Source organism: Ictalurus furcatus, chromosome 4, assembly GCF_023375685.1.
Source record: "Ictalurus furcatus strain D&B chromosome 4, Billie_1.0, whole genome shotgun sequence".
In the NCBI taxonomy this organism is placed as follows: Eukaryota; Metazoa; Chordata; class Actinopteri; order Siluriformes; family Ictaluridae; genus Ictalurus; species Ictalurus furcatus.
The window spans coordinates 22,596,203-22,609,823 of NC_071258.1; the positions used below are offsets into that span (position 1 = coordinate 22,596,203).

Genomic DNA, 13,621 nt, shown 5'->3' on the forward strand with positions numbered 1-13,621 from the left:
TGTATATGTAAGAAGCATACCCTAGATGAGACCAGACATTCCTCCAATCCCCATTCCATGTGGTTCTAAGATACTGTGAGGTAGAACTATTCGCCATGGCCAAGCAAAGAATAAAGGAAGTGTACAAAATGCTAAGTAATGCTAGCCTGGTGGGATTTCAATAACAGTCATTCAAGGAAACAGAAAAGGACTCTGGAGTCAAACACGGGGCTCTTCTTTGCAGTCAACAGTGTGAGAGAGAGATAATAATCAAGAAAACACGCTGCATTTAACTGCAACTTGACCACAGTGCCCGGTCACTTGCTTTATTTTTGCAAGCGTCTGCTCACTTTCTGTATTTCTCATATTCTTTAATTAATGCCATTCATATAAAACGCTGGGTTTCACAAAATGTTCTTGATGAGGATTGGGGGTTTTTTTTAGTGATAGAGACTACAAAGCACTTCTAGAGGTCGCTCTGGATAGCGGTGTCTGCAAAATACTGTAAATGTAATAAAAAGCTATTTAAACTACAAGGTAAAAGTATAAATTTACACAGACTAAAGCAGAATGCTTAGGATATGTCCATTTTTTATGAAATTACAGGATTTTCAAGAACACCAAAATGTCTTATGTAAATGCTTGTACAAACAATTTACAAATAAATCCATTTGTATCCTGCTTGATAAATGAGGCCCATTGTCTAGGGCTCCATAGTCAGTCATGGCTGTATCCTTTAGCATTCACACCATACTCAACACCAATTCACATCACACATGCTTCTGAAGGGTTTGTTGTTTATTTTTTTTCAAACCACCACACACCACAGTTACGCTTCCATTTTTCACCAAGCTTTCGATACACACCAACTGCGCGAGACACGCTTAAAGACTGTTTTTTTTTTTTTTTTTACTTCTGCGGGGGTTTATGGGTAAGCGTGCCATGCAGAGGTGTACGGACGAGCTGATGTGCACACCTTCAAAAGTTTAACAGCATATCATGCACATCCAAAACATGGTGAGAGTCAACCAGCCCTCAATCCAATCATCAGGTGTGTGCAGTCATGTGCCTGGAAACACTGAAGAGATGAGCTGACCCCTCTTCTGCAGGTTTTATAATTCTTTACCCTGATTGCGGGGGGGTATTTTTCTGAAAGGGAGGGAGTTCAATCCTCCTGTAAGCATGGGCATGAAATGCATGCTCACACATACTGTATGTTTTGTTTATATAGAGTTATATAACTCAGCAGTGGAAAAATCGCTAGCTGAAGTGTCTGCGAAAAGAAGAATACATATCTGGGCTATTAATTTTGTTTTTAGATAACAGTTAGTTTCGCACTGGGATGTTTGACTGTGTCCACTCGTCTGAGTTCACCACGTAAAATTCCACTTCCTAATTCGAAACAGTTACTACAGTATAGTATAGTGTTATCATCAGCAGGCAAACGATGCTTTTCAGAAATATAACTTTGTACTTAAAACATGAAAGCTTGTCAGACAGAGAGATCTTTACCAGGAATGTACAAATCAATGTGAGCTAGCTAGGTAGCCGGCTGACAGATCTATTTCCGCTAAAGGAGCAAAAACAAAAAACAAAGCATTTGGGCATATTGTGTGCGAAATGTCAATTATTCTATATTGAGCTCGTATTTATAAAACTGTTGTATGAAAGCAATATCGTGCCTGCAATCGTGTGGTTATACTGAATATTGGCACTGCTGTGATTACCTAATAGACTCGCCCCTGCAGGCTCAGGCCTCCAGCCAAATCACAGCTGTGCCATTATTCAGAATAACCACAATCTTGCTCGTGCGAGATTGCTTAACTACTGCCCGATTGATCAACTTTAATATCTAACAGCATAGTACTGGTGATTTAGAACATGGTGGTAAGTAGGGAGTCTCAGCATTTTATTGTGTCCAGTTTTCCAATTAAAATATGATGAGACTTTTGTTTAATTTTTTCCACTTACTTCCTTATGGTGGACAAGTTTACTTGAATGCAAGTATGATGGCAGGCAGCTACAGTCAATCAAAATTATTCAACCTCCATTGTAAATCAGGTTTATTGTCAAAATTTACAGACTTTCAGCTGTTTGCAACGAACAAATCAAAGAAAAGCAATGGAAATAGTTCAAAACAATGAAGTGGTTTCCCCAAATTCAACTGAAAAAGCAACTTAGAATGACTTCTCCAGTCTCAAAATTATTCAACCCCTTAATGGCATACATCTTTAGTACTTAGTAAAGCATAGCTTCTGGCAGCATTCCTGAGGAATCTCAGCTCATGCCTTATGAGCAATGGCCTCCACTTCAGTAATGTTCTTGGGTTTGCATGCTGCAACCGCCTTCTTCAAATCCCACCAATGATTTTCTATTGGGTTCAAGTCAAGTGATGGTGATGGCCCAGCAGAATCTTCCAGGACAACTTCAGCAACCAAGCCTTGGTGGAATCTGAGGTATGCTTGGGATCATTGTCCTGTTGGAAGGTCCAATGATGCCCAAGCTTCAGCATCCTCATAGACCGCATAACGTTTTCTCTGAGGATTTCCTGATACGTCAATGACTCCATCTTGCCTTCTACACACTGCAGGTTTCCAGTGCCAGAGGATGCAAAGCAGCCCCAGAGCATCACCAAGCCACCACCATGCTTGACTGTGGACAGAGTGTTCTTTCTTCATTCTTCTTCCTCCAGACATACCGCTGATCCATTGTGCCGAAAAGTTCCAGTTGTATTTCATCACTCCACAGAACAGAATCCCAAAACTTCTGTGGTTTACAGTGAGGGAAAAAAGTATTTGATCCCCTGCTCATTTTGTACGTTTGCCCACTGACAAAGAAATGATCAGTCTATAATTTTAATGGTAGATTTATTTGAACAGTGAGAGACAGAATAACAACAAGAAAATCCAGAAAAACACATGTCAAAAATGTTATAAATTGATTTGCATTTTAATGAGGGAAATAAGTATTTGACCCCCTCTCAATCAGAAAGATTTCTGGCTCCCAGGTGTCTTTTATACAGGTAACGAGCTGAGATTAGGAGCACACTCTTAAAGGGAGTGCTCCTAATCTCAGTTCGTTACCTGTATAAAAGACACCTGTCCACAGAAGCAATCAATCAGATTCCAAACTCTCCACCATGGCCAAGACCAAAGAGCTCTCCAAGGATGTCAGGGACAAGATTGTAGACCTACACAAGTCTGGAATGGGCTACAAGACCATTGCCAAGCAGCTTGGTGAGAAGGTGACAACAGTTGGTGCGATTATTCGCAAATGGAAGAAACACAAAAGAACCGTCAATCTCCCTCGGCCTGGGGCTCCATGCAAGATCTCACCTCGTGGAGTTGCAATGATCATGAGAACAGTGAGGAATCCGCCCAGAACTACATGGGAGGATCTTGTCAATGATCTCAAGGCAGCTGGGACCATAGTCACCAAGAAAACAACTGGTAACACACTACGCCGTGAAGGACTGAAATCCTGCAGCGCCCGCAAGGTCCCCCTGCTCAAGAAAGCACATATACATGCCCGTCTGAAGTTTGCCAATGAACATCTGAATGATTCAGAGGACAACTGGGTGAAAGTGTTGTGGTCAGATGAGACCAAAATGGAGCTCTTTGGCATCAACTCAACTCGCCGTGTTTGGAGGAGGAGGAATGCTGCCTATGACCCCAAGAACACCATCCCCACCGTCAAACATGGAGGTGGAAACATTATGCTTTGGGGGTGTTTTTCTGCTAAGGGGACAGGACAACTTCACCGCATCAAAGGGATGATGGACGGGGCCATGTACTGTCAAATCCTGGGTGAGAACCTCGTTCCCTCAGCCAGGGCATTGAAAATGGGTCGTGGATGGGTATTCCAGCATGACAATGACCCAAAACACATGGCCAAGGCAACAAAGGAGTGGCTCAAGAAGAAGCACATTAAGGTCCTGGAGTGGCCTAGCCAGTCTCCAGACCTTAATCCCATAGAAAATTTGTGGAGGGAGCTGAAGGTTCGAGTTGCCAAACGTCAGCCTTGAAACCTTAATGACTTGGAGAAGATCTGCAAAGAGGAGTGGGACAAAATCCCTCCTGAGATGTGTGCAAACCTGATGGCCAACTACAAGAAACGTCTGACCTCTGTGATTGCCAACAAGGGTTTTGCCACCAAGTACTAAGTCATGTTTTGCAGAGGGATCAAATACATATTTCCCTCATTAAAATGCAAATCAATTTATAACATTTTTGACATTCGTTTTTCTGATTTTTTTTGTTGTTATTCTGTCTCTAACTGTTCAAATAAATCTACCATTAAAATTATAGAATGATCATTTCTTTGTCAGTGGGCAAACGTACAAAATCAGCAGGGGATCAAATACTTTTCCCCCTCACTGTATTTATATGATTTTGAGCTGATTTTCTTGTGCTTTTGGGTCAGTAGTGGTGTATGTCTTGGAGTTCTAGCACGGAAACCTTCTGCGTTTAGTACACACTTTACTGTGCTCACTGAACCCTCAGTAGCTGTTGCCACCAAGTCTTGCTGCAGGTCTTTTGCAGTTACTCAAGGGTTTTCCACAACCTGCCTTCTCAGAAATCTGGTTGCAGATGTTGATAGCTTCCTTTTTCTGCCCCGTCCAGATATTTCATATATTTTCCGCCCCTAGCCAGTTCAGGTATTTCATGTGTTCCAGCTCAAGCACACCTGGTGCAATTAATGAAACCTTTGATTAGTTGCATCAGGTGTGCTTGAGACAACACCTGTTCTGCATATTTGTGCTGTTGTGAGGGATTGTATTCAGGGGGTTGAATAATTTTGAAACTAGACGTCATTATAAGTTGCATTTTCAGTTGAATTTGGGGAAAACACTTGGAGCATTCATTGTTGAACTATTTCAATTGCTTTTGTTTGATTTGCTTCTGTAAATCTACAGGTTGCACAAAGTGTCAAAGTGAGTTGTCTTGCTCATGACACATTTCTATTGAGCTGTGTTGCACTTACAGCCCTCCCAACTTTGTCTATCCCCATAACACAGGGGTTCCCAAACTTTTGGGCAAACAACTCCCATGGATATTATTAATTATCTGCAACTGCATGTCTTCACCACGCTATTTTTTTCTCCCAGATTTATTATATACAACTACTGTAACAGTTGAACCTTTTGTGCCAGTAACATACGTAGGGGTAATGTAAGTGACTAAAAACGGAAGGAAGGAATATTGCTTGCACTGACTTACCAGTCTACTGTGATGTGTTGTCACAGGAAAATAATCCGCATCGGGGTGGTGTGATACAGCACAACGCAAAACAGCCTGGTTTATACTTCAAACGTGATTTCGTGTGCATATGCAGAAGCAGAGTCATTATTATTTACACGATTGCTGCGTATCTTACGTACAAATAAACATGCCATTCATTAGATGGCACGACAAGTGGCAAAAATTTACCGGCCTGGTATTCCAAGTCCAAATGTAAAATATTTTGCGATTTAATCGCACGTTGATTTTAAACACAGACAAGTTCTGTCGCTATTTAAATCTTTCTGCTGTCGCTGCCGTCAAGGGCTGAGTCTCAAAATCGAAAACTCTGACCTTACATTCAAAAGTATTTACTAATCTAGAAAATCCCGAAAGCTGGTATGGAAAACAGACCTTTCTGTAGGTTTGAAGGCGACGTAGGACGTTTTTTAAAATTCAAACATTAACTGTAATAGGTAATCCAGTGAATGTTAACTCAATAATGGTGTAGAATAGTGCACAAGCGTGCTATTTGAGAAACAATGCTAGTTTGCTTCGCTACAGTAGATGGACAGGGAAATTAGTCCTTTTTTTTGGTGAACTGCATTTGTGTAGCATGTCAGGACAGACAAAGGCCGTTTCTCAATATGCATTCTTGCGTCCTCATGTACTAGTTCTACGCCATCATCCACCGCCGAAGTTCAGTTCCTATACTCAAGAACACAAGTACACATGAAATTACCCGGATGTGTTCTTGATATCGAGGATGCAGACCTGGGTGCACCTAATCTGCTTGAAGTCCCAGAAGTCATTGTGGCAACACAGTATAGTGGATGACGGAAGCCTGACCCATACCTGTAGTTTTAAGACCTTTTTAATGATGATAATCTAAATATGCATCTAAAAAGAACGATTTTGAGATATATATAAGGTTGTTGAAAAGTCAAATGTATCCCTCAGAAGTATTTTAACTAAACTATGCTAGCTCCCATCCTGAGGTAATGGTAAACTTGTTAGCTTACTACATTAAAACATGCTTAATTAACTTTTGGTTAACAGTAACTCTATTAACCAGCTGAAACATATTACTTAAGGAGCACTGAAGAGATGAGGACCCTGTCCCGCTACTAGAAATGTGCTGGGATGGTCCATCGTGCAACAGTAAGATCACGGCACATCTCAAGTCTCGCCAAGATCCTACGCCCTACTGTCCTTCAGAGTTTGTTCTTCAAAGGTAGCCTGGCAAGACTGGCCTTCACGACAACTTAAGTTCATACTCTGCATTCTTAGAATTGAGAAACAGCCACAAAAAAAGCCAATTAATTTAATAGCCACGGCTTGTGTGAATGTGACTCGCACTAACATTTCAAAATATCAGCACACAAAATCCATCAAGGATATTTCTAACGTTAATTCGCAAAACAATTCAATGCAACAAAAGGAGTTGTTATACTTTTGCGACCCCATTGGTAAATCAGTTTAAGGACCCCTGCCATATCTCGTTACACTTACTACATTTACATGGACAGCAATAATCTAATTATTGAGCTTATTGTGAATAAGACAATATTGTGATTAAGGTGTTTACATGAGTCGCTTTTAGGATATGCCTTTTATGTTCCCGTTTTACATGTTATAGAACATAGATTGATTAACAGCACGTCATTACATCACCACGCCAATGTTACCTCCAGAATTTCACGTATCAACATACAGTTGGTCTTCGTTATGGCACTGTATACAGCTTTGGTGTTTCATTTTTAATTTATGAAAGCTTCAAGTGCAGTGAATTATTTGTCATGCTGCACGTGCTAATAGATGACTGCTTGAAGTCGTGAGCTGCGTCCCAAACCGCGTACTTACCTACTACATAGTAGCTGAAATACGTGTCTTTCACCTACGATATACTGTAGCAGGTAAGTACGTGGTTTCAGACACAGCCGTGATCTCTTATTTGCCGTCAAACGGTTGAGCACTGCTGTGTGTGTACGTGTCCTGTCTCACAATGTGCTGAAATTAACATCCCACACAACGTTAATAGTGTGATTAAGGGGTTTACACGTTTGTAATGCACTTCGATAATGCGACTAAAACAGGAATACTCCACGTCTTAATTCGATGTGTGTTTACTTCGAGTATGACTTTAGTCAGATTAAGGTCATCAATAATCACTGTTTACATAGTAGTTTCTTAATCAGAGTATCGTCTCAATCGGGTTAATATCAGAATATTGTCATCCATGTAAACGTACTGACTGGCGTGGGTTGTACATTTGGTTTTCTTTATAAATAAATAAATAAATAAATGAAGTATGAATCCATGCCAGTAGTGCGGTGTGAACTGAAGGCGCCTGGTGTGTATCCGGGGTCCAACTACAGGTCCATTACAACCTCCTGACAAACCACTGATTCATTAGGATGTGAGGTCAGTGTCTGTAACAGTAAAGTTCCACCTCTCTCTCTCTCTCTCTCATCACCACATCCTCACACCCACACCGTTAGTTTCCTCACAAAGTGTTTGATTAATACACACTGGTTTTCTGATCTCATCTGTTAGAAATAGTACAGATTCATCAACACTACCGACAACGTGTATTCCAGTTCAACACGACTCCGCGTTTTTAAATGAAATAAATCTACAGTATATCGGAGAACCGGTTATCGATATCGCTGATGCATCACATTACCTTAAAAAACACCTATCAAGTAGTACCTATAAAACTACAAGACTTAGCTGAAGTACTACAAAGCTGTACAAACTGCAGAACTATAACTACAGACTTTAAAATCGATATTACAACTTTTACACAAGCAAATTTATTTAGCCACACATCTATCCAGATAGCGTTCAAACTTAAGGCAGAAAAGTGCGAGCTAAGCTAACTACGCTAAGCAGTGAGTCACTTCAACTCAAGGTCTGTTGACTACAAAGTAAAATTACTTCTATTTTTAAAAAACAAAACAAAAAAAAAAAAAAAGTAATAAATGTGCACTCCGCATGCCATAACATTATAACATTAAACCTTTATCTTCGTTAACAGGGAGAGTTAGCATGCTAGGCTGCGAGTTATCCAGCTCAGTTAACATGCTAGCAGCTGTCCGCTTTAAAATAGAGGACACTAGACTAGATTCAAAACCTCTCTCACACACACTTAATGAAATAATCACACTTCACTACGACTTAACATTTACACTCCCTGACCTGTCGTATTAATCCGCGCTAGCGCTAGCACAACTGCTGGCTCGGCTGAGTCCGCTTCACTTTTAACGGCGTGTGTGTTAGCTGCAGGATGCTAAATGCTAACGTATCTGCGCTCATCAAAACACACAGAGTGGATTCTCAGGGCTGCGTTTTTACTATGATGAAGGGTGAAAACTCTGGTTATTAATTCCACTCACCGCAGCTCACACTCCGCTCACACTCCGTTCTCGCTGCTAATTCACTTTACGAATCTACTTTGGAGGTGTTTTTTTTTTTTTTTGGCTTCAGACATTCAGCTCCTCGCCAGAGCACAAACAGGATATGACGTCACGCCACCGTCAACAACAATAAAAACATCCCCCATTTTCACGGACTCGTTCTGTTTTTCCTTATTCGTATTTAACTCGACAAGTGTTGAGGTTTAACGTACGCCATATTGCTGTAACTGCTTAAATGAGTTCATTAAGCATGTATTTAACTGAGGCCTGACACATGAAGCATGGTTGGCATAACCAGGGTTCAAGATAATAATGAGTCTTTATTGGTCACATATACATTATAGCACAGTGAAATTATTTTTTTCCTTGCATATCCCAGCCTGTTAGGAGGTCGGGGTCAGAGCACGGGGTCAGAGTGCAGGGTCACCCACGATACAGCACCCCTGGAGCAGAGAGGGTTAAGGACCTTGCTCAAGGGTCCAACAGTGGCAGCTTGAACCCCTGACCTTCCTAGCAGTAACCCAGAGCCTTAACCGTCAAGCCTCCACTGCCTAAAATATCTCTCTCTACTGAAGGACCTCAACTTGCATTCAACTCAAGTAGCCGTTTTTTATCCTGGTCAGGGTCGTGGTGAATTCATCACAGGGCACTGTGCACACAAACATTCACACTTATAGGCAATTTATAAGAATCAATCCACTTACCATGTTTTAGGAAGGTGAGAGAAAACCAGAGAACCCAGAGGACACCCGTGCTGCAGAAAAACTCCTCACAGACAATAACCACAGCTCAGGATCAAACTGGGGACCCTGGATCTGTGAGGCAGAAACACTACTTGCTACACCACCATGCCCACCCGTCAGAAAGTGTTGTAAATGGAAACGCATTTAAATGTGAACATTTGAATTTGGTAAATGATGCCAATGGTTGGGCTGCTGAACGGAAGGTCATGAGTTCAAACCCAAGCACTGCCAAACAGGTGGACCCTTGAGCAAGACCCTTAACCCTCAACTGCTCAGATGTATAAACTCGATAAATGTAAGTCACTCTGGACAAGAATGTCTGCCAAAAGCTGTAAATGTAAAAGAATCAAGTCTTCTAGTCTTCTGAACATGCCTGTGTCAGGGCATGGAATTAGACTATGCATTAATCTCGTTATTCTGACAGCTCATTGGTCAGGGGGTCATCTACCTCATAAGGGAGCAAAGGTTTACTTTAGGGCTGTTAATGCTACAGTGCAGAGGATTTTAAAAAAGTAGTTAGAAAAATCAAAACAATGATTGACACGGGGAGAGAAAAGAACTTTATAATATGCTGCTTCTGAGCTTCTATATCGATTCTACTACAGTAAATCCCAGTCAGTGCTGTGTCAGTGGTGTTGAGTGGGAACTGGCAGAAAATTTATACACACATCATGTACAAGCTCAGATACAACTTTTACAGTGGATATAAAAAGTCTACACACTCCTGTTAAAAAAAAGCAGGTTTTTGTGATGTCAAAGAATAATGAAGAAAGATAAACCATATCAGAACATTTCCAGCTTTAATGTAAAAATTACAACCTGTACAATGCAACAACATTCTAGATCCATCAAACTGTGAGAGCATCTCCTGTGCACAGCCCGCTTCAGGTCAGCCCACAGATTATTACATGGATTCAGGTCTGGGCTCTGGCTAGGCCATTCAGAAACATTGGTCTTCTTTTGGTTAAGCCACTCCTTTGTTGATTTGGATGTATGCTTTGGGTCATTGTCATGCTGAAAGGTGAAATTCCTTTTCATCTTCAGCTTAATAACAGACACTTGAAGGTTTTGTACTAAAATTGGCAGGTATTTGTAGCTATTCATGATTCCCTCCACCTTGATAAAAGCCCCAGTTCTGGCTGAAGAAAAGCAGCATTAAAACATGATGCTGCCACCACCATGCTATATCGTGGGCATGGTGATGTTTTGCTAATTATGGAATTATTTTACCTTTTGGAATTGGTCTCTTCAGCCCATAACACATCTTGCCACATTTTGGTTTGGGGTGATTTAATTGAGCTTGGATGTATTTTTATGAGAAAGGACTTCCCTTTTGCAACCCTACCCCACAGCCCAGACATGTGAAGAAACAAGAGAATGTTGTCACATGCAGAGAGTAATCAGTACTTCTCAGATATTCCTGCAGCTCCTTTAATGGTGCTGTAGGTCTGTTAGCAGCCTCCCTGGTAATTTTTTTGTTGTCCTTTTATACATTTTGGAAGGAAGTCTTGTTCTTGGTGATGTCACTGTGGTGCTCCATTTTCTGTATTTTTAGATGATGGTCTTCATAAACTTAAATGGTATATGTAATGTTTTGGGCATTCTTTTATACCCCTCTCCTGATCGATACCTTTCAACAAGTGAGATACCATGTACACTTTGTAAGCTCTTTGCAGATCATGGCTTCAGCAGTCAGATGAAACAGAGACGATGTGAAGAAAGTTTTACAGAAACAGCTAGTCTTTTGTTGGGGTTAATCAGAATAATTTAATTGATGACAGCTGTATGATAATTACATTTTAACAGTTCAAAATTGCACATGCACTTGATTCTTAATACTGTGTTGTTACCTGGATGATCGATGACTGTTTGTATGCTTTGTGATAAACAAATTATCAGGTTAAACTGCCCACTGTTCTGCTACCTCATATTTATACCCCTCTAAAACAGGAAGTCATAGTTGAACAAGTTCCTGTTCCTAGTCACCCAGATGTACTAAAAAAATGTAAAATATCAATGGGAATATACTTAAAATATATTTTTCTCATATGAATTCATAGGGGTGCCAATAATTGTTGCACACCTATATTTAACAAAGATGTTTTTGTATAAACCTGTGTTGTGTTTGCAATTGTTTGAGATCCATGAGAGCAGAGTATTTTTTGTGAATTATCTGAACAAAAGATCAAAGTCAATTTTTCACAGCCTTCTTTGCTCATATTTACTAAGGGTGCCAATATTAGTGGATGGCACTATATGTTCTATAACAAACTCTGGGGCCTGCCAGGAACAGATATTTACACTGAGATCACATGTGACTTCTGATCACACCTGGTCAAACCAGAACTAATTTATTGGTTTCACCCTAATGAGGTAAATACTTGTGCAATCCTAGCTTTTTTTTTTGTAAATAATTTTAACTATTGATTTTTGCCCCATTTCAATATTATGGGATTTTTTTTCATGTAGAGTCATGACACAATCCCATTATGTCATTTCAGTTCCAGGTTGTAACAGTAAACTCCAAATGAAAAAAGAGAGAATTGCTTTGTGTTGAAGATTTCAAGACTCTACTGAAGGACACCAACACATTAATGGTCTAAAAGCGTCTATTATTTATTGATTTTCTTTTGCATTTATTTTTTCTTTTGCATTTTTCTGACACACTCCTTTACACCTAGAGAGAACATGGCATAGTCGGTCCACATAAAGGCATGCATTAGAGATGGGAGGAAACCGGTCTATACAGAGGAAACCCACACAGACAGTAACCAAAGCTCAGGATTGAACCTGGAGCTGTGAGGCTGCAACACTACCCTACAAGATCATCTAGAACTGTTTTGGAAACCTCATCAATGAATGGAATTGTGAATGCTGTTAAAAATTTATCTAAATCAACCTACAATCAGGAGAGGATTCAGATGCAGCATAAAATATAATTCATCATACTGGCAATTACTATACAATTGGCTAGTTAGAAAACCTAAATTGAAGTCAGTCTTGTCAATTTAATGGTTGCATAGGCATGTCTACGTTAGTGGGCAAGTGCCTTGCTGGGTTTGTCACCATTTTCAGGCGTCTGTCTTCTTAAAGTTTTCTCAGCTTGCTGGCCCTATAGTTTTAACTAAGTCCGAATCTCATTCAAAAGCTCCACATCAGTCTTTAGATTAAAAGGTCTGTAACTCTCTAATTGAAGAACCATTAGTGATGCTCTGATCAATCGGCCGTCAATCAGTATCGACCGATAATAACATTCTATGGCTCGATCGGTAGTCTCTAAATGTGGCCGAACTCATGAACCGATCACAATTTCGTGAGATTAAAATTTTTTTCAAACATCAATGGGAATATACTTCAAATATATGTTTCTCATATTTAACGAAGATATTGTCTTTGATAAATCGGTGTTTTGTTTGCAATTGTTTGATATCCATGAGAATAGAGTGTTTTTGTGAATTTTTTTAACAAAAGATCAAAAGGTTAAAAAATGAAGACAAATTTTCACAGCCTTCTTTGCTCATATTTACCAAGGGTGCCAATATTAGTGGAGGCCACTGTACGTAATCAAGACGCATCATGAAGACCAAGGAGTTATCAACACTAGTCACGGACAAAGTTACGTAAAAGCAGCAATCAGGGTTTGGTTTCAAAAATATCCCAGACTTTGAACATATCACAGCATTCCATTAAATCCATTATTTAAAAAAAAAAATGGAAAGAATGTGGCACGGCAACTCCCTATGACTACCTTGAGGAGACTGTAACGATCGTCAGAGAAGCAACCAAGAGTCCAAGAGCAACTATAGAGGTGCTGGAGAGATCCACAGCTTAGATGACAGAAGTTATTCATAGGACAACCATACCCCAGACACTCCATAAAGCTGGACCTTATGGAAGAGTGGCAAAAAGAAATCCACTGTTGGGGAAAAAATGGCAAATATAATTGCCAGTTGGAGACTCAGCAAATTTGTGGGAAACCAAAAATGAGAGCAAAAATGTACTTTCTGGCCTTTGGCATAAAGCTCTACGTTTGGCAGAAATCCAACACCGCTCAGCATTCTGAGAACACTATCCTGACATTGAAGCATGAGGGTGGTAGCTTTTCATCAGCAGGGACTAGGAAACCAGTTAGGTTTGATGGATGGTGCCAAATACAGCGCCATCCTAAAATGAAATTGAATATGAATCCAATATACGTCTGCTTTTTTGTTTAATTAAAAAAGTTTTTTAAATAATAATAAAAAAACAACCTTTGATGTAC

At 40.1% G+C, this 13,621-nt stretch overlaps 1 protein-coding gene across 2 annotated transcripts in view; it reads right to left on the reverse strand.

Moving 5' to 3' along the window:
• akt2 (v-akt murine thymoma viral oncogene homolog 2) overlaps positions 1-8,707 on the reverse strand; it is a 26,150-nt gene extending 17,443 nt beyond the window's left edge. The window contains exon 1 of one of the 2 annotated variants that reach the window (XM_053623339.1): positions 8,597-8,707. The gene's annotated coding sequence lies outside the window, so the exon portion shown is untranslated. Of the gene's footprint in view, positions 1-8,399 lie in introns of both variants that reach the window. The other variant, XM_053623340.1, reaches the window with a different exon arrangement.
• Between the last annotated feature and the right edge of the window lie 4,914 nt (positions 8,708-13,621).